Source organism: Zea mays, chromosome 4, assembly GCF_902167145.1.
Source record: "Zea mays cultivar B73 chromosome 4, Zm-B73-REFERENCE-NAM-5.0, whole genome shotgun sequence".
Taxonomy (NCBI): Eukaryota; Viridiplantae; Streptophyta; class Magnoliopsida; order Poales; family Poaceae; genus Zea; species Zea mays.
The window spans coordinates 73,653,106-73,675,737 of record NC_050099.1 but is presented as its reverse complement, the minus strand read 5'-3'; the positions used below and the strand labels follow the sequence as shown (position 1 = coordinate 73,675,737).

The following is a 22,632-nucleotide window of genomic DNA, read 5'->3' as shown; positions in this document are numbered from 1 at the left end:
TCCCTTCATTTGGTTCACATGTGATAATGGTTTGGGTTAGCTTAAGGAAGAAACCCTAGGTGACACTGGGGTGTCACAAATAGGCTACACGAGGAGGCTCGGGGCATCCTATATCGTGACTTCCCTGAGTGGTACACTTGGCAGAGTGGTAAGGGAAAAGTATGGCAACGGAGGAAACGAGATACGGGTGGACAAGTCGGTAGAATAGTCTCGCTCATCCGGCCAAGGGGGAGCGCTACTATCTCCGTGTTCTCCTAAACCACATGATTGGCGCCACCTCCTATGTGGATCTAAGGACAATAGATGGTGTCACGCTACCGACTTTTCGTGAGGCAATAGAGAGAAGGGGACTACTTGAGTCGGACAACACACTAGATGACTGTCTCACTGAACGTGCTCTTTTCCAGATGCCATCGACGCTACGATGACTTTTTGCAACAATATTGGTGTACTGTGAGCCAAGCGATGTGGTTGTACTTTGGTGGAAACACCTAGATGCTATGTCAGAGGTCTATCAACGCAGAAGTCAGAGCAAAACTCATGTTGAACTGATGGTATTGATTGACATGAGGAACATGCTGCAGTCAATTGGAAAGGACATAAAGACATTCCCTCTTCCACCTATCATCGACGCGTATGACGATGTTATAGGTACTGCTAGGGAGGTTTACGAGGAGGAAAGTATCGAACTGGCATCGGCAGATGTGGTTCTCAAGGACTCTCTTAACGAGGAACAAATGGCCGCCTAGGCGCCTATGATAAGATTATGTCTGCCGTTAACACCGATCAGGGCGGATTGTTCTTTGTGGATGGACCTGGTGGCACCAGGAAGACTTATCTATACAGAGTGCTGCTCGCGACGCTACGCAACCAGGGCAAGATTGCAGTGGCAACAGCTACATCTGGCGTTGCGACTTCCATAATGCCTGGAGGAAGAACCACACATTCACGCTTCAAGATACCTCTCACTATTGACGATGGCGTTGTATGTAGCTTCACAAAGCAGAGTGGAACCGCAGAGTTGCTACGAAAATCATCTCTCATTATCTGGGACGAGGCTTCTATGACTAAGAGACAAGCTGTGGAGGCACTAGACAATAGCATGCGTGATATAATAGGTCGGCCCGGACTGCCATTCGGTGGTAAAACCATTGTCTTCGGTGGGGATTTCAGACAGGTCTTGTCTGTTATTCGTAAAGGGTCAAGGGCTCAAGTGGTCGCTTCTTTGCTACGGATGTCTTACCTATGGGAGTCTATGTCCCACTTAAAGCTTGTTAGCAATATGAGGGCAAAAAACGACCCTTGGTTTGCGAAGTATTTGTTGCGCGTAGGTGGTGGAACTGAGGTCACAAATAGTGATGGCGACATCCGTCTTCCTGACGAGGTATGTGTGCCTTATAGTGGGAGTGACAATGATCTTGACAATCTAATAGACTTCGTTTTCCCAAATCTCAACGAAAAATGTCAGATTCCACCTACATTACTTCAAGGGCGATACTGTCAACGCGAAATGACTGGGTGGATATGATAAATGCTAAGATGATCGATCGTTTTCAAGGGGAACATATGGTGTACCATAGTTTCGATAGCGCCATAGATGATCCCCATAACTACTACCCACCTGAGTTCCTAAACACACTGACGCCTAATGGGCTGCCCCCGCATGTTTTGAAGCTCAAGATTGGATGCCATGTTATATTGCTTCGGAATATAGACCCTGCGAATGGACTTTGCAATGGCACCAGGCTGGTGGTTCGTGGTTTCCAAAGAAATAGCATTGACGCAGAAATTGTACTAGGTCAGTACGCTGGAAAACAGATTTTCCTGCCCCGTATACCTCTGTGTCCCTCCGATGACGAGATGTTCCCTTTCCAGTTCAAAAGAAAGCAGTTTCCTATACGGCTTAGTTTTGCAATGACGGTTAACAAAGCACAGGGTCAGACTATTCCCAATATTGGTGTGTACTTGCCCGAACCAGTGTTCTCTCATGGCCAACTATATGTTGCTCTATCTAGAGCGACAGCCCGATCGAACATAAAGATCCTTGCCATCGCAGTCGTCGATGGGAAGAAGAGGTCGAGGAAGGGTGTAAGAAAGAATCTCATGGAGTAATTTTTTGTAAGCATGATCGTTCATTGTTTAGTATTTATTAACAACTATATTCTATGCTTTATATTCTTACAGTAGAAGATTATCTGTGTTCAGCCAAATGGACATAATTAGTGCTGTTTTGCAAAAGCATTTTGGATTTTCTAGTCTCAAAGCATTCCAAAAGGAACCATGACCTCGTATATATGTTGAAATGCTACTATTCCATATTTGATTATGTGATTGGCTGATTGCTCTAGATTTGATTGTATATAATTTTGGTATGCACTGAATAAAGTAATTTATATCAGGAACCAATGGAGATTAATCTAGAAATATTTACTATTTTGTTTCTTTGATGGCTGTTCTATTTTTGAAAGTCTTAACTTTTAACAGTGACTAATTGCTTCTATGATTCTGATTATTTCCTATTTTTCTGAAACATTATGTATAGCAACCTTGAAATGTTCCTTACAATTTAATCAGGGACATGTCCCACAGTCCCACCATACTCAGGTTGGATGCTTTTTTTATCTTTGAGAATTAATAATTTGTAGCATATTATCTTTTCTATTAGCAGCTATAAAATGTGATGTAAGCCTTTATTATGTAGTGAATAGTGACATCAGAGTACTGCTAAAGGGATCATTTTTGCACACTCCGCTGTGATATTGATTTCTCAACCAATTTGTTTGACATATCATAATTAATACAGTAATACTTGCCTCCTTGCTTCTGTCCTTGTTTTGACCTTTATATCAGTTCAAGAATAAAAAAACATCATATTCATTGTATAGTGGCTAACGAAATGACAAGGGTCGCATCTTAGAGCAATACTATTGTTAGCAGGAAAGGAGGCTAATGAGTTCTTTTGGGAGGTATGCTAGATCTTTGAGGTCTACATTTTCGTCTTTTGAGGTCTGCACCTTGAACTCAAGTTTAATATACCCTTTTGCATGTGTAACATTAAATCAACAAAATGGGTAATGGTAAATATACAACTACGCGCATCTTTATACAAGTTGCCCCATGACTCATCTTTCCTTATCATTGGCCATAGTTATTTGATGTACATATCAGCATATGTTGTTCCAACACTGGTTACAAATCACAGTTTGTTTCAATAGGCACTTCCTATTCCAACAATTGCTGTCATTGAAGGAGCTGTCCTTGGTGGTGGGCTAGAACTGGCTTTGGCATGCGATCTTCGAATATGTGGTGATGCCTTTATTCTGGAGTATTACAAAATTCTGTCCATCCTAAGGGATAACTATTGTTGTTTTGGATATTTAAATGCATACCTACACTCTGTGCATGAGAAAATGCTGAACTTGGACTGCCAGAAACAAGCCTTGCTATTATACCTAGGTATGGAAATATATAACCTACACAAGCCACCTTGTGTTTTTCTTTTTAAGTTTTATATACAAATTTTTAAGAAAATGTCAAGATGCTCTGGAACAAAATAGCCTGAAAGACAGAAATACATAGGGAGTCCCCAGACTGGTGCAATTTTCGTCTTCAATTGTGACGTGATAAATCTAGCTGTAACTGGACATGATTTCACAGAAAATAATATGTTGGATTCAACAGGGGACAACGAACCATATCCTGAAATATAATGTTACTGCTCAGGAAGACTTAGCCAAAAGTATGCCTGAAGACTGACCTTGTAGTTAACGTAGAATTATTCACTTCTTTGACATGGCTAGCAAAAGTTTGAAACAAAGATTCAAGCATAAGGAACTTGTAGAAGTAAGCATCTACGTCAACTTTAATTACCTTTCAAATAGTCGATTTGATTTGTTGATGCTGAAAAGGTGAAACCAGCAAGCAGGACTTTACATGATTTTTACTTTTCTAGAATCAAAATTTGACATTGGTTTTCTTTGTCATGATAGAACTTTCCCACTGCATGCTTTGACTATGGTAATTGTACATGCATTTTTTTATGTACTTAAATTAAAAGGTACACAGAACCTAACCAAAACTATCAGAGTAATCTGCTTCCGTCTGCTGCACTATACAGAGCTGGAGGTACGCAACGCCTTCCTAGGATCATAGGGAGGTCCAGAGCAAAGGAACTGATATTCACTGGCCGCAGATGTGGTGCAACTGAAGCTATAACGATGGGTAATGCTAGCCTTGTTAGTTGTTACCTGTTTTTACCTACTTAATACTTACAACAACAAATCATAAATGTGTGTTTGCGTTTCTGGGTTAGCAAACTATTGTGTTCCAGCAGGAGAGGCTTACCAGAAGGCTCTTGACATTGCCTGTGAGATAACTTAGAAGGTAAGGATCATTATTAATTTGGTTTTTTTCAAAGACAGGAACTTCTTCATGAGTTCACGCTTCCCATCTAAAATCTACATCTACAATATATATCTGCAACAATAAAAAAAAGTTATGCACAGTTACAAATAATAACAAGTTTCTGCCAGGATCAGTCAACTTGCGTGAACGAAATCATGCAGAATTAATAATAAGTGAAATAATAGAACTATTTGCAAAAGGAGGCAAGGGATGAATTCCCTTATCATTTTAACACCCTAGGAGATATGGAAGCACAAGAATTCTTGTGTCTTTGAGAATTCAGAGCCTAACACACTCACTTTGATCACAAGGATTGTTGAGTGTCGACTTTGGAGGTGGGCTGGGGCCTCCAAATTGCAAGACTTCCTGGTCTGGGCACGAGCTACGAATGTGTAGGTCTTGATGGCCTATCCTTCTATGGTTTTTGTATTCAAATGGTCTAGGTGTCACCGCTGTAACAGCCAAAGCTTTTTAGTTACTCAGTCCCTGGCTGCAGGGGTACAAGTCTTGTGGTTTTGGTTGTTTTTGGTCGATTGATGTATGTGGTACTTTCTCTCTCTTTCTTCATAATAAAATGACACGCAGATCTCCTATGTTGTTTGAGAAAAAAAAAGGTTATGCACAGTTACAAATAATAACAAGTTTTTGCCAGGATCAGTCAACTTGCGTGAATGAATCCATGCAGAATTAATAATAAGTGAAATAATAGAACTATTTGCAAGGTTCATTTCAATGAGATCACTGGTCGAATAGGCAGTAGCGCTTTTTTTAATACCCTCTTAACTTGGTTCTCGTTCTTCCAGGGTCTCATGGGGATAAGAATGGCAAATAAGGCGATCAATGAGGGGGAAGAGGTTGCTGACATGTCCTCGGCGCTGGCTATCGAAGGGGAGTGCTACGAGCAGCTGCTTTACACGTAGGATCGCGTTGAGGCCCTAGCTGCATTTGCCTAGAAGAGGAAGACTGTGTACACAGGAAAGTAGTAGTGTCATAAAGGATGATAATCATCTTGAGAGTCTGCTATAAGAAGAGATGGTGGCAATGGATATCCGAAATCCATACATCCAATAGGCCTTACTTGACATAAGGCGGGTGTGGAATAAATTCTTTGTCATAGATACGTTAATGGGTACAATATTATACCCATATATGTTATTGTTGCACTATTTTTTCCCGTTGCAACGCACGGGCATTCGCCTAGTAAATAATGATGTACTTAGGATACTTCTTATGATCAACCTCCAATATTAATTACAAAAACATTGAACTGACCAAAGCGGACTAACGATACATGTTTAGATCTAAACAAACAAAGGATGTGTATTTCAAAACATATGTATAGACCTTTCCATATAAGTTGTCACATGAGAAATTGCTATAGCAGATTGCTAGGAACAAGAGAAAAAAGACAATTCTCTGGTGCAAAGCCCTCAATGGTTTCTCGTCTTCATGTAAAACATTCTCAGTAACAGAGCTTCCGCTTTTCTATTTGTGCATCGATTAATTCATGCAACAAACAACACATTTAGTTAACATAAGCAAATGTGATGCAATTGTGTCACTACAAATTAAGAGTTAAGTTACAAACATCAAAGACCATGATGCTAAAACTATTGTTTCCACAATTCAGGGTTGCAAGGTTGATAAGAAAGTGAATTGCATACAAACAAATGCAAAACTAGGTTTCAATAGGTGCAATGAACTAGGCTCTGCAAATGTGATGGCTTTGGTTTCAAAAAACTGCTCCTTCCAAGCCATGGAGTGGCTTAGATCTTAAAATCTCGTCCTAAGCCAGAGCTTTATTTCAGGTTGCAGTCTCTACCACTATTGGTAATGGTACTTCAACCTTCTTTTGGAAAGATAAGTGGATTCATGGGTGTTCCATTATGGATTTAGCTCCCCTCATTGTTGTTGCAGTTCCAAAGAAGATTAGAGAAGTGAGGACTGTATAGCAGGCCCTTACCTCATATTATTGGGTTCATGATATCCAGGGAAATCTCTTCTTAACTGCTATTGAGCAATACCTACAGCTATAGGAGGTTCTTGAAACTTTTTAGCTTCAAAATTCAAGTGATAAATATGTGTGGCTATTTAGCAGTAATGATTTATACCAGCTCCAAACATGAGTGGCGGACGACACGTGGCCTAGCACGAGCACGACCCGACCTGTTATTCGTGTCGTGCTTGGACCGTTGGTGCGGCACGACATGTCGGTCCGAGCATAGCCCGATTATTTTTTATTTACCACTAGGTATATGCCCGTGCGTTGCAACGGGTGACACTTGTGCACGCATAGATCATTGTTTACTGGTGTTATCAATCGACGAGTCACACTTGTGTACGCATATGTCATTGTTTAGTGATGTTATCAACCGAACTCTGCGCGTCGGGTCGGCAGGCGAGGGAGGTGGCATCGAGAGGCGGGCTCGGGGCAGGGCATCGGGTGTGTGCGACCGCAAATCGCGTCGAGAGGTAGGCTCGAGGGCAGCAGGTGGCTGGAGGTCGTGGCATGCAGAGCGTGGTGCAGTTGAAGCGAGAGGCGGGGAAGGGGGCTAGAGGTCGTGGCATGCGGAGCGCGGTGTAGTTGAATCGAGAGGCGGGGAAGAGCTGGAGGAGGCCAGGCGTGGATTGTTGTGCCAAAAGTGTCGAGTCCATTTGTCGGAGATAGGAAAGGCAGAACCAGAGAGGGTCAGCCTACCCCTTTCCTTCTTCATAGTAGTATAGTCAGTTACATGTACGTTGTTACGGACATACATAGACCTTGTTTAATTATTTAAACGTGTTCCAACAGAATTTGCGAGTAAAGTTTGTTTGGTGTTTATACCTTTCCCTCGTGATCTTCTAGACTACCTTCTTCATCGAGATAAGTAGAGATTGACATATCCTATTTTAACATGAACCATTCCTATATTTCAGTTACCAACTGTATTTCTATATGTGCGTGAAACATTGTGGATTCCACAATATTGTATAAAGCTTGGTTATATTGGGCACCAACTATATATGAAGCTAGTTTATCCATGTCAACTTCTGTACAACTTTACATCCACAAGCTACATTTGCCTGAAAGAACCATGGAGTAAAAAAAGGAAGAGAGGCTTTGATTTCCTCTAAAGCATGCAACAACCAACATCTTATCTTCTAGCTATATGTCAACTGTATCAAAATTGTGGAACCATGTAACAAAATAACATAAACATAAGTAATCTTCTCACGTAAAAACAGATAAAGATCAAGCCTCAAATTAGTCTTGTGTGCTCACTTGCAGTGAAGTCAAAAGTCACAATATAAGTTAGAAAAAAATCACATAAACACAGTCCATTTTTGCAATCACATTAAAGGCCTCTATCTTTTACAGATAACAAAAGGCTAGATTGGAGGCATTAAAAGGGACATGCTCATAATAGTACAATGGTACAGTAGCATAAATAATGTCATCTAAACTGACACATACCTTTCCATAAGAACGTGGGTTTACCGTCGAACTTAATGTAATAAGTCGTCGAACTTACCGTAAGAACGTGGGTTTACCGACGAATATAGCCGACATCGATTTTTGGACGAACTTAGAGAAGTAAGTTCGACGGCCCTGTCGAACTTAACATTAAGAACGTGGGTACCGTCGAACTTAACATTAAGAACGTGGGTACCGTCGAACTTAACATTAAGAACGTGCGTTTTTAAGTTCGACGGGGGCCGTCGAATTTTTTCCCATAAGTTCGTGGGTACCCAAGTTCTTACGGTTAAGTTCGACGGGGCCACGTGGTCGTCGAACTTATGTGTCCTGCGTGGGTCTGCGAGGACTGTACATTAAGTTCGACGGTACCCACGTTCTTAACATTAAGAACATGGGTACCCACGTTCTTAACCCTTTTCCAGAAAAAATAAAAAATATAGAAATGAAAAATTAGACACACATAATATCACATGCAACACAGAATATCACATACAATATAGATTTCAAACACATTGATATATGTTCATATCACAAATTCACACAAGTCCAAATATATAAGTTCACATAATATCACATACAATACAGTTAGTCCTATAGCCTTTTGTTGTACTGTGTCCGCCAACCACTACCTCTCCTCTCGGCATCAGATAATCAGAAATCTTGTAACCACCTTCTTCCCATGAAACAAGCTACATTGGTTTGACGAAAAAGGAACATATTTCAGATAATTAAGGCCTAGACAAGCTGGAAAGAGATCATATAAGAACAAGAGTTATTTGCTCATCTCTGGTGTAACTATATCAAGTTTCATTTGCTCGTCTCTCGTGTGGCGCCAAAACCATCTCCAAGAAATTCAACTGCCTTCACATGGTCAAGAGTTATTTCCTGAAAATTCAAAATAAAGTGAGGTACACAAAATAAAATGGACCAAAAGTAAATAGAGCAAAAAAAAGGGTAAATAAACTAAGTTTCATGGTATCATTGTGCCACCTGGAAATGATTCATTAATGTCTCTATAGAAGTCGTACGATCAACACCAATCTAATAGGACAGAATCAAAAAGTTTTACCTAAAGACCAACCCATCTTAGATGATTCTACCAAAACCATATGTATCAACAAGCAGACCTCTAAAAACCACAACCGGCATCATCGTCAAGGAAACTGATATGAAATTCATGTGAAGAAAACGACAATGGGCCAGCTGTGTACAGGTTCTTCCTACCATTATAGGTCGGTAGCCTCTCACCCAACTAAGATTGCTTGTAGAGAGTCATTAAGACAATGATTTATGCATATTTGTGGGGTTCTTTTGTGGCTTTCATGTGCTTTATGGTGAAAGAAAATATGTGTACAGAGTACAGGCATATAAGACAAGAAGAAAAAACATGTACATGCACAGTGTTGGAAATAGTAGAATGTACCTGGGCAAGGTGAGCCCAACAGTCAAGGAACAATTGACTTATTTGGCAAAGTTAGAGGCGGTCTGTGCCGAGGACCTGGACATAGATCCCGATGAGGTGCTTGTCGTCATCTCCCATTTCTGTTTCAAAAACTTGATGGATGAGAGTGTCACTGTCGACAGGCCAAACCCCAGAGACACGGTGCTCAAAAACATCGCCAACATGAGGCCGAAAGTGTTCATCCATGACATCCTCAATGGATCATAGAGCGAGGCTTTCTTTGTGTCAATGTTTCGTGAGGCCCTCAAATACTTTGCTGCAATGTTCGGCGCGATGGACACCATTATGCCGCAGGAAAACCAGAATAGGTTGCTGGCTGAGCGGTGGTTAGCAATGTGTGTCATGAACATCGTCGTGTGTGAGGGTGTGGACTGGGTGTTGCGGCCTCACAACTACAAGCAGTGGCAGGTGAGAAGCAAACGAGCAGGGCTGAGGCAGCTTCCATTGGATCCGAACATTGTTCAGATGTTCAAAGACAAGGTGAAAGAGGAATACCACAAATACATAGTGATCAATGAGGATCACGAGTGGCTCCTCACTGGATGGAAAGGGCAAGTGCTCTCTGCCTTCTCCACGTGGACGGCAGATGATGTTAGATCTGGCTTGAGTGAATGATCAATGAGCTCATTATTTTACAAATTTATAACTGGGAAGCAAATTCAGAGACGACAAGAATTTTGCTGCTTGTATATATCAGTCATGGTGAAACTTCTTTGTGTTCTGAGGGATCAGTGGTCTTAGGGATATGGAGGCAAAGCTACTATATGAATCTATGATTCTGAATATGAAAATAAACTTTACCAGATTATAAATTTAGCATGATGATCATGTTAAAATCGTGCATCAAAAGAATTTTTTGATCAGTTTTCTTCCAGATCATAGATAGTATACTTTTTTAACTAAACTAAACTACACAGTCCTCATGTTATACCAATAGGATTCCTAGAATACAAATCCTCAACTATACTGATAGACTGGTCACCAAGTAGCTTAGTAGTTTATAGAAGATGCTTTGTTTTGGGCCATGTTTGTATAGAAGAAAATCCATTACCATTTATGTATCTTCGGCATAGAAATCTCAGAAATCCAATCAAGTTCCTTGACAGTATAGTCGATGGGGAGGCTTTCCCTTGAAACTACCACAGACAGTTGTGCATTGTTTCTGACAGTGACCAGAACCTGAAAAAATAAAATGGGGAATGGGTAAACAAAACATCAAAATGGACACCAAATAATCAATCTGAAAAACAAAAAAGTTTGACCAGTGATAGGTCCACTGGGATATATGAATCGATGTGACGACATATCCAAATCTACACAGCATATACCGTATAAAATATTGGACAGGGACAAGAACAGATATGAGACCCCGAGAAGAAACAATTAAATAAGCACCATATACAAGGATATGGGGCCATGGTGACCTGAAGTTCAGATGAGCATACCTAAGGAAGATATTTAAATGTACGGCAGGTGTAGCACATACCCGTGAGCCAAATAAAGTTATAAAGATTACAACATGGTACAAACTCTGCAAGAATACAGTCTCCCTTGAACTCTGTAACGCCCTGAATTTGGGGGTAGATTTTTTTCTTCTTTTCCCTCACCAAATTCAGGCGTTACCCTTTCCTTTTCCCTTTTCTTCTCGCTAAACCTTGATCTTTTCCAAAGTATAGCGGGATTCGGCTTGAGGTCCCATGTAAAGCAAAACCCTAAAATATTTTATTTTGTGTGATGCACCATGTCGGACCATGCATACCTTTTGATTGTTTAAAAATGTGAATGCATTCATTTAGAGGAAATAGATTTTAGAAAAAGAAAACCTTTTCCTTCTCCTCTTCCCCCCTCCTTCCCCATTTTCGGCCCAGCCGCCCCCCTTCCCCCCCCCCCCCCCCCCCGTGTGGGCCTCGCGGCGGCCCAGCCGCCCCCCTTCCCTTCCCGCCGTGGGCTGCCTGGCGGCCCAGCAGCGCGCCCCCCCCTCCCCCTTTGGGCCCAGCCGGCCCAACCGTTCCCCCCTCCCCTTTTTCTTTTTCCAAAAATCCCCTCCCCGCGGGCCCCGCTCGTCATCCCCTCTCTCTCTCCCTCACCCTAACCCTAGCCGTCGTCGCCCCCGTCCCGCCCCCGCGCCGCCTCCGCCTCCCCGGCGCCGCCGCCGCGCCGCCCTCCTCTCCGGTGAGGTTTCTCCCTCCCCCCTCCCTCCTCTCCTCCCCTCCCTCCTCCTTCCCTCCCGTCGGCGTCCTCTGCCCCCCGCGCCATGGGCGCGCCCGCCTCGGCCCCGTCGAGCTCGGCCGCTCCGGCGAGCTCGGCCTCGGCCCCGGCCCCGGCCGCCCCGACCTCACCCGCGCCCAGCCGACTCCGCGCCTGGTCGCCCTCGGTCGCCCCGCGCTCGGCCGCCCGCTCGGCCGCCCTCCCCGCGCCGCCCTCGGCCGTCCCCGGCCCGGCCGCCCCCGGCTCGGCGAGCTCGGCCGCCTGCGGCGAGCTCAGCCCCGGCCCCGGCCCCGGCCGCCCCGGCCTCACCCGCGCCCGGCCGACTCCGCGCCTGGTCGCCCTCGGCCGCCCCTCGCTCGGCCGCCCTCCCCGCGCCGCTCTCCGGCGAGCTCAGCTCGGCCGCCCGGCCTCGGCCGCCTCGCCCCGCCCGGCCCCCCGGCGAGCCCGTGCCGGCCCCGCCCCTCGCCGCGCCCCGGCTGCCCCGGCTCGGTCGCCCCCGCGCGAGCCCCGCTCGGCCCCTCGCGTCCGGCCGCCCCGTCCGCCCCGCCCTCGGCCGCCTCCCGGCGAGCTCGGCCACCTTCCGGTGAGCTCGCCCCCCCCCCCCCCCCCCCCCGTCGCGCTCGGCCGCCCCGTGCCCCGGCTCGGCCGTCCCCGCCGCGCACGCCTCGGCCCCGGCCGTGCCCCCCGCCCCGCTCGTGCGTCGTGCTCGCCCGCCCGCCCCGGCGTGCCTTGCTCGTGTCGTGACGACCCCGGCGTTGCCTCGAGCTCGGCCCAGCGTGCCTTTAGCGCGCGGCTTTGAGCTCGGCTAGCGCTCGGCCCCGACGTGCGCATGGCTAGTTCGTGGCGTGTGCGTGCGGTCTTGCGCGCGTGCTCGCGTAGTGCACGTGCCTTGGCACGACCCGTCGTGCCCCGTCTACCCCCCCCCCCCCCCCCCCCCCCCCCCCCGCGTCCTACGTGCACTAATCACATGTTTATATTAACAAGATAGGAGTCTCAATTTGGAAATTGGTCACGTTAGTTAATTTGTATAGCTAATTGTCTAACTCATTCAATGTTAATCTACTAAAAGTGGTCACGTTTACATTAGTGCATGTAGCTAATTCTTTTGTTAGAACCAATTGGAATTAGAACACGTGACGTCTAGTTATTCATCAACCCATAGTGCGTCTCGGGCATAAGCTTTAACTCTCGCGAGACCTTTTCTCATTTCTTTCTAATCATGGTAAGTTCATTATCGTATGTGATATTCTATGCATATTTACTTCATTTGTTCTCTTGTATGGTATACTGTTTGTTCCCTAATTTGAATGGATGGATGTATGTATGCTTGCAATCGCATAGAGAACGATCCGGTCGAAGAGCCCGAGGAACTCGCAGGAGAAGCCCCTAAGCAGCAGTCGGTTGGTGGAGGCAAGTGTCCCTTGACCTATCTCTGTCCTATTCATTCTTTAATTCACCTCCCGCTTTACACATTTATACTTAAGGATTGACTAGCTTTTGTTATCCATGTCCTTGTTTACCTATTTGGGTTGGATTATTATTGTTTAGCTTTATGCTATTGCTCAAACTCTAATCAATGAACATGATGAGATTATCTATGATACGCTGTTTTCCTCTCTCTTATTATGATGTTATACTTGTGGTCTTCAAGGGGGCTCAAGCGGTTTCTCGAGTGCCTCTCCGTAAGGACCTGTTCTATGGATGACCGCCCGGGAAAACAGTGCAACCATGAGGGTGGAATGGGATGCCCTTAGCTGAATAATTAGAGGATCTGAGGTGTAGTTCACTTAGCCGTCGTGCCGTCAATGGGGCTCGGTGTATGCGGCTCGCTCTGCCAAGTTTGGGTTCGCCCCTTGGGGAGGAGTGCGGTGCATTTAGGAAACCTAACGGGTGGCTACAGTCCCGGGGAATCTTTGTAAAGGCTACGTAGTGATGCCCTACTAGGCCACCTAGGTAGTGGTCAATGGGGAGTAGCTCTCTCCGGGCAGAAAGGGAATCACGGCTTGTGGGTAAAGTGCACAACCTCTGCAGAGTGTTTGAAAACTGATATATCAGCCGTGCTCGCGGTTATGAGCGGCCAAGGGAGCTCCAGTGATTAGTGGTACTTGATCAGAGACATTATGGTACAGGTGGCTATGAGATCGATGGTTTTGGTTATGACTATGGTGCTGGTAAGTGGTATTCTTTCCGTTTGGAAAGGGTACATCAGGCTAATAACTTGGGTTAATGTTAAAACCTGGCTTTCTACTAGTAAATAATAATCTGACCAACTAAAAGCAACTGCTTGACTTATCCCCACATAAAGCTAGTCCACTACAGCCAAACAGGATACTTGCTGAGTATGTTGATGTGTACTCACCCTTGATCTACACACCAAACCCCCCATCCCTAGGTTGTCAGCATTGCAACCACTGCTCAGGAGAAGATGAAGCTGTGGAAGGAGACCTTCAGGAGTTCCAAGACTACGACGAGTTCTAGGCGTGGGTTAGCGGCAACCCCCAGTCGACTGCCTGTGAAGGCCGCGTTTATCTACTTTTCTTTTCCGCACTTTGATTTATTGTAAGGACTATATGGACGTCTCAGACGTATGATGTAATCGACTATTATTTCCCTTTTTAATACTATTTGAGCACTGTGTGATGATGTCCATGTTATGTAACTGTTGTGTACGTGAATAACTGATCCTGGCACGTACATGGTTCGCATTCGGTTTGCCTTCTAAAACCGGGTGTGACACAAGTGGTATCAAAGCCATGCTGACTGTAGGACTGCTAACCTAGAATAGAATGGTCGTTTTAAGGATTATAGACCTCTGTCCCTGCCTTGACTTTGATATCCCTTCAAAAGTTGGTCATACCGACCAAACCTATGTTCTACTATATATTATACCTTGCTGAAAATTGTGTTTTATTCTAATCCTTCATTTATTTATGATTCATTATTTGCTGGTCATATTAATTCTGTTCTCACCCTTTTGCTTGTGATGTCTTTTGTAGATGGCTCGACTTAGACACACTGCACGAAAGTTTGTCATCCCCTTCTTACCCTCCCGCCTTGCTGAGCGTCCGCTTCGCCGTCCCGTGGCCGGACAGTCCAGCCACTTGGAGAGGCTGCACCACCGCCTGCATGAGGAGCAGGAACGTCGACGACAAGAGCAGAAGGGCTCTTCTTTCTCGCTCCAGCAGGAGATAGAGTCCGTGAGGAGCTGCTCCCCTGTGCTTCCCCTGGAGGCGCCCCCTGCACCACCACTGGGCGCCCCAGCCTCTGGAGTAGCTGCTGGAGGAGACCCAGACGACGGAGGTGGCGACGACAGCTCGAGCCACGACACTGACTTCTCTGCTGACCAGGAGCCGGAAGGATGGGTTGCTCGACCCATCACTCGCGACGCTGCTCGCGGGTGTCACTTCCACAATGCGCTCGACACCCTGCTACGTCGGGCACTTAACCGGCGTACTTGGTCCATCGAGTATCGCTGTGTGGTCTACCAGCATAGTCGCGGGGTCTACCCGGACCGCTGGGAGGCGACCTGCTTGGTGCGCCGCTCGGAGAACAGTCTCCAGGGTGCGGAGGCCTGCTCAGAGCACTATTCTATCTCTGAGCGGGACTCAGCTGAGGCAGCCATGCAAGATGCTGCACGGCGTGCGCTTTCGCACTACTGCTCGGTTCTCGGTGGGGTAGCTGACGATCTTGACCTGAAGTATTACCCCCGTCGTCCATCTGGCAGCACAGGAGGCGTGATTGTCTCACCCGTCGGTGAGGACAATCCTAGGTTGAGCAGCACAGTCAACCTAGCCGTCGTGCTAAACACGGAGCTGGACCATGCATTAGACGAGCTGAGTAGGGCTCGTGCTGAGATCGCCCTGCTGCGGGCTGAGCGCGCGGAACGTCGTCACCTAGATGACGGTTCCCCCGCTCCCGTCGGGACTCAGCACCCGTACCGCTCACCTCGGCGTGGACACCAGTCTTATGGCAATCCCGACTGCAAGACCAAGATAAATCTAGAACCATAGATCGTTAGAGTTGGATCTTGTAATTAATACAAAATATATACGTAGAAGCTTCGGTCTTAGCGTTAGTCTCGCTCTTAGTTAGTCTTAGTTAGACAGGGTAGTTTGCTATATCCTGTGCATTTATGTTTGTCATGATGAACTATGTTTGGTTTGGATCTTTGTAATGACTGTCACCAGAGTGTGGTTATCCCCTGCATTTTGGTTTACCTGTTATATGTTAATGGAGTTAGCTATATAGTTGGGAAAACCTTTTATTCCACTTTCCTCTTTATCTGAGAAGCTGTGTGGTCTGTGTTGGAGATAAGTGAAGATGCTTATCTGTTCAGTGCTGTTGAAGAATTCTATACTCTTTTCTTATGCTGCAAGATTTGCAGGATCAGTTCTGATGTGTGGTTGCATTCTGCAGATGTCAGAGAACAGGCGCAGAGGAGGAAGGCGTGCTCAGCAGGAGCGAGCCGCTCAACAGGAAGAGGTGCCCCAGCAACAGCACCTGCCGCCCCCGCCCCCGATGTCGATCGAGCAGATGTTTCTGATGCAGACTCAGGCAGTTCAAGCCATCGGTCAGACTCTGGCCGCCATTCAGCAGCAGCAGCAACAACAACAGCAGGCCCCGCCTCAGCCTCAGATGCCTCAGATGCCCAGAGACAAGCGTACTGAATTCATGAGAGGTCATCCACCAACGTTTGCTCACTCTTCTGACCCCATGGATGCTGAAGACTGGCTGCGCACTGTGGAGCGGGAGTTGCACACCGCCCAGTGCGATGACAGAGAGAAAGTCCTGTATGGTCCCCGTCTGTTGAGAGGAGCAGCTCAGTCATGGTGGGAGTCTTACCTCGCCACCCATGCCCACCCCGACACCATCACCTGGGAAGAGTTCAGAGGAAGCTTTCGTCAGTACCATGTTCCTGCAGGTCTGATGACAGTGAAGAAGTGTAACACCCTGAATTTGGGGGTATAAAATTTCTTTTCTAATATCCACCAAATTCAGGTGTTACTCTCTCAGTTCTTCGCTTTCCTTTCTCTTTTCACTAAAAATGGAGAATCATTTTGTTTTATATTAGCGTAAACCTAGTGGAATGAGCCCTAGAGGCACTTTGGTTGTTGCATTCATGCTGTTGCATAGTGTTTCTAAGTGCAAAATGTGTTTGAAATATGTTAACATATCTTATAGAAGCGCTCAGTAAATTTTCATATTTTTCGGAATATTTTTCTATTTTCCGGAAAACAAAATCTATTTATTTGTGGAACCTAAAAATGTTTTTAGAAATTCTAATTATGTTTTTTGAGTTCATTAGGTGCCAAAACATTTATAGGAATTTTTCTGGATTTTTTGAAAGTATCTATAATATTTTGAGCACAAAATATGGATTTCTAGGCTTTTTCGAATTTTAAAAATAGTAAAATCCGAATTTTAACCAAATTTTTATCTCGTCCAAACCCTAGGTATATATACATGTCCGGCTTCATCTCGTCGAGCCCGTTACAGAACACGAAACGTTTTCTCCAAATCCAATCCCTAGCTCCCGGTATTGCTCGCCGAAGTTCGGGGCGGTTCCAACTCTGGCGACAACTCCGGCGAGCAATTACTCCCAATCCGTGCATCGTCCGCGGAATCCGAGGGTACCGCTGCGTTCGTCTCGTCGAAGGCTTCATCGCAGCGCGTTCGGTTCATCGATTGGATCCCCGAATCTCCGGCAATCGACGGATTTCTCCTCGGCTCCGGCGAGGGTCTTCTTCCCCGGTGAGAAACCTCCATTGTTGCACCTAGGGTTTCTTCGTTTCTTCGTTTTCCCGTCCGTGCAGAGCCTCTCCCACTCTCCCCTTACCTTCCCCGGTGGCGGCGCCCCTCCCCCCTCCGTTTCCCCTCCTCGACGGCGCCCCTTTCTCCCTCCCCGGCGGCGGCGGCGGTGGCGCCCGCGTTCCCGTGCTCCCGCGCCCGCGCGCACCCCTCCCCGGCAGCGGTGGCCGCTCCCCTCGCGCCCCGTGCGGCCGCGCCCACCCCGGCCGGCCCAACCTCGTCCTCCCCTGCGCAGCCCCCTCCCCTTCCTCTCCTCTCTCTTCCATGGATGGGAGGAAGAAGATGAAGAGAGGAAGAAGATGGCAATTCTGTAAATTTAGTCCGCGCGAATTACAGTATGGTTTAAAACATTCATAACTTTTGCGTTTTAAACCCGATTTGATCCATTCAAGTTGTGTTAGATTCGTATTAAAATTATCTTAATTTAGAAATATTTATCCCATTTTTTTCATATTTTATTTAATTTAGTTAAACGTTTGTTTAACCAGTGGCTACTAAAAAGACATTTCAATTTAAAAATCTAATTTAGGAATTCGATTCGCGCATTTATAATTAGTCACCAATATGATTAACCTTAACTGAAATCTTATTTATTAATAATTATTTAGTTTAATCACGTTGTTTAATTATTAGTTTCGCATGTCGGTCCGCGCGTGTCGCGATGCTGTTTCGCGCACGTCGTCGCGTGTCGTTCGCGAGTGTTGCGCGTGTTGTTCGCATACGTTGTCGTGTGTCGTTCGCGTGTGTCGCGCGCCTTGCCGCATGCCGTTCGCGCGTTGTCCGCGCGCTAAGTCGTTTGTGTCCGCGCGTTGCATCGTGTTTGCACGTCGTGCGTCGTTAATTCGTCTCGCTTAGAATCGCTCATATTAATTAAGTTACTTGCTTAACTGTCAACTATTAAAATAGTAAGTTAGTCAAAACTAATTAGTAGTATTAATTTACATTTGATTAGTGTAAACATGCTAACCCCTCGACCATAGCTTCGACTATCGCGGTTCTTTTCCTCGCATAACTGTAGAAGCGCTCTCTATTTTATATTGCTCGCTTTTATAATATTTTATCTCGTATGGTGTAATGTTCTTATGCAAGTATATGTTTGTTTGTGCCTGTTTGTATTCGTTGTGCGTCGCGAATAGACTGCGATCCATTTCCGAGCTTCGAGGAATCGACGAACAAGCTTCGGCGACCAAATGACCCAGCTCTTCGAGTTCTACGAAGCTGAAGACCCTGAGCATCTGTTTAGTGAAGGCAAGTGTCCTCTGACCTATTATGTCCAATTTACTTTATAATTCATCAACCCGCATACCATGATCAACCTAAGGATTGACTAGCTTTGTATTTACCTTGTCCTTGATTACCTTTTGGGTTATTATTGTTTAGCTTTATGCTATTGTTCAACTCTAATCAATGAACATGATGAGAATTATCAATGATACGTTGTTTCCCTCCTTTATTATGATGTTGTATCTGTGGTATTCAAGGGGGCTCGAGCGGTTTCTCGAGTGCCTCTCCGTAAGGACCTGTTCGTTGGATGACCGCCCGGGAAAACAGTGCAACCATGAGGGTGGAATGGGATGCCCTTAGCTGAATAATTAGAGGAACCGGGGTGTAGTTCGCTTAGTCGTCGTGCCGTTAATGGGGCACGGTGTATGCGGCTCGCTCTGCCAAGTTTGGTTCGCCCCTTGGGGAGGAGTGCGGTGCATTTAGGAAACCTAACGGGCGGCTACAACCTCGGGGAATCTTTGTAAAGGCTACGTAGTGAAACCCTGCCTATTCACCTTGGTAGTGTTTAAGGGTTTGATCGGCCCGAGGCAAGAGGGAATCACGGCTTGTGGGTAAAGTGTGCAACCTCTGCAGAGTGTTATGAAACTGATATATCAGCCGTGCTCGCGGTTATGAGCGGCCAAGGGAGCTCCATTGATTAGAGATACTTGATCAGAGATGTATGGTTTACAGGTGGTGATGAGGAGGATGGTTATGATTATGCCTATGGTAATAGTAAGTGGTATTCTTTCCGTTTGGAAAGAGTACTTTGGGTTAATAACTTGGGTTAATGCTAAAACCTGGCTTTCTACTAGTAATAATAACCTGACCAACTAAAAGCAACTGTTCGACTTAACCCCACATAAAGCTAGTCCACTTCAGCCAAACGGGACATTTGCTGAGTACGTTGATGTGTACTCACCCTTGCTTTCACAAAACACCAGGTTGCCTTTGGTGCAATCTATGCTCAGGTAAAGAAGAAGGCGTCAAGGCGGATCTCCAGGAGTTCCAGGACTTCGACGAGTTTGAGGATTAGGCTAGCGACCTCCCCCCGTCAGCTGCCTGTGGTGGGTTGTTTACGTTGGCTACGTTTCGATTCTGTGTACTTTGATTTATATTATGTAAATGGCTCTAGTCTGTAATATTATTACTTACTCTTTATTGTAATTCGAAGCATTGTGCTATGATGAGTCATTTATGTAATCGCTGTGTACGTGAATAACTGATCCTGGCACGTACATGGTTCGCATTCGGTTTACCTTCTAAAACCGGGTGTGACATAAGTGGTATCAAAGCCGTGCTGACTGTAGGACCGCTGACCTAGAGTAGCATTGGCCGTTTTAAGGACTTCTTGACTTTTACTTCACCTCATCCTTGATTCTGCTTCAAAATATTAGTCACCTCGACTAATTCTATGTTGTGCTCCTATATGCCCCCTTGCCAAAAAGTATTTTATTCTAGTATGGTCTATACTTCTCTCAATCTATTAGATCTGATCTCATCTTGTGCTTGCGACATCTTTGTAGATGCCCCCTGACCATATCCTTTAGTCTTTTGGGACTCTTTCCTCATCCATTATTAAATTGCTACTATTTGACCATCTCTATTCCATTTTGTTATTGACATGCTCGTATCCTTGCATTTTTAATACCCTTATCCCTTAATCTAAAGCACTTACCCTTGTACCTCTACTACCTATTTAAACATTTCAGTTTATATGTCCATGATCTTACTATCTTTTGAGACCCTTTCCTATTCTATTGATAAGTCGCTATCTTTTTGGCAATTTGTACTTTCTTGGTCTTGGTCTGCTCGTACCATTGGAATCTTGCATACTCTTATTTTTTTTATGTGCTTACCTTTATATCCCAATATATGTTTAAGACATTTCAGTTAACGTGCCCTTGACCACCCTTGTTTCTTAATGATCCATGAGCGGTCATTCTACTTTGTATATCCTTGGTGATCCCGTTGTCTCCTTGTAACTCCACTCGGTAATGAATCTTTACTTCAACCCTTCTGTTGGAACCTTACCGATCTTACCCTTGATTGTTTTCTCCACTTTGTCGTTTCGCGAGTCTTGTCTTAACTATATCCTTTGTTATTCTTTTTAATTATTATCATATGCACCCTTGACCCCTCTATATCCTACATTGATGTTTGTCTCATACCTGCCCTTTAAAATCGCCCCTCTTCCGTCTCATACCTTCTTTCTCTTGGTCGTATCCTCTTCTTTGGCTCGCGAGTTTGTAACCTCATCCTTTGTTGTGCTTTTGTTTCTTATTGCCTTTACCCTTTTCATCTCTCAATCTTACCTTGGTGATTACGCTATGTTCGTTACCTAAAACCTCCAATCTCCCACCCTAGTTCAAGCGTGGTCTCTTACTTATCTCACCCGTGGTTATATCCTATACTTTACCTCTTGCAAGACTTATCTTATTTCTATTCTTGATTGTACCTAGATTCCTGGTTTTTTATGCACATTTACCTCTTCCTGTATATCCTTGCCTATTATCACCTTTGACCCTTGACCTCTCTCCATATTTACCATGATGTTTACCTATTTCTTAGCCTCACTTATTCCATTTCAATCCAAGAGTGTTATTTTCCCTATCCGGCTCTTGTTCGTTTCCTTTCCCTTTGTCGCTTTGCAAGTCTTGTCTTACCTTAACTTCATCCTTTGTTGAGCTTTTGTTTGATATCATCCTTACCTTTGTAATTTGTAGATCTTGCCTTGATACTTATCTTAGGTCTGCTTGTTGAAATCCCCTCTTTTCTATCTCAATTCGAGAGATATGTTTTACTTATCTCACCCTTGACTATATCCTCTTCTTTACCGCGTGTAGGCCTAGACTTAACTCCATTCGTTATTGTATTTGTACCACTTGCTCTTCTATGCCTTTATCTTTTCTCTTACACCCTTGTCCGTTATCTCCTTTGGCCCTTGCGATATTTATGTCTTCTACCTAAATGCTTACCTTAAACTTATCCTTTAAATCCTCCCCTTTCTTTCAACCCAGTTTGAGAGTTGCGAATTACCTACCTCTCCCTTGATTTCTTTTCACTTCTTGTCGCCTTACAAGTTTTGTTTCAATTCCATCCTTTGCCATGTGTTTTATTTGCTATCACCACCTCCTTGTCATCCATCGATCTTGCCTTGATAGTCATCTTGATTCTGGCTCTTTAAAATCTCCTCTCTTCCACCTCAATTGGAGAGTGGTTGTTTACCTATCTGGCCATTGGATGTACCTCCTTATTTTTCATCTGCAGGTCTTGTCTTAACTCCATCCTTTGTGGTACTTATATCCTTGGTTATTATGCGCATTTACCTCCTCTTCTACATCCTTGTCCATTATTACCTTTAAACCCTCGTGATACCTATGCCCTTGCACACATGCTTATCTTGAACCTACCCTTTAAAGCCTGCTCTTTTTCATCGCTGTTTGAGGATAATGCCTCACCTACTTCACCATTGATTGCTTCCCCTTCTTTGATGCCTCACAAGTTTTGTCTAAAATACATCCTTGGTTGTGTTTGTCTGTTATCACCTTAACCCTTGTCATCCCTTGATCTTTACCATGATGCTTGTCTTGCACCTGCATTTTAAAGCCTCCTCTCCCATTTCATTTCAAGAGTGATGTCTTGCCTATCCCGCTCTTGTTCATTCCCTTTTTCCTCTGTCGCATTGCAAGTCTTGTCCTAACTCTATCTTTTGGTGTGTTTTTGCCTTTCAACTCCCTTACCTTTGTAATCTCTAGATCTTTCCATGATGTTATCTTATGCCTACCTTTTGAAATATCATCTTTTCCATCTCGATTTGAGAATGGTGTTTTACCTATACTAACCTTGGTTGCATTCTCTCCCTTGTCGGTTACAATCATTGCTTCAGCTCCATCCTTTATTTTGCTCATGCCCCTACCCTCCATGTCTTATTATTCCCCTTGCCTTTTGTTGGCCTTAGAGGAAAGACCACCATTTAATTAAAAGGAACGTATAGAAACGAGATGTTTGTTGATGTGTGCTCATGATG

At 45.0% G+C, this 22,632-nt stretch overlaps 1 pseudogene; it reads left to right on the top strand.

Annotated features, from left to right (window-relative positions):
• Positions 1-551: 551 nt before the first annotated feature.
• Positions 552-5,387, top strand: LOC103653391 (probable enoyl-CoA hydratase 2, mitochondrial; annotated as a pseudogene).
• The last annotated feature ends 17,245 nt before the right edge of the window (positions 5,388-22,632 follow it).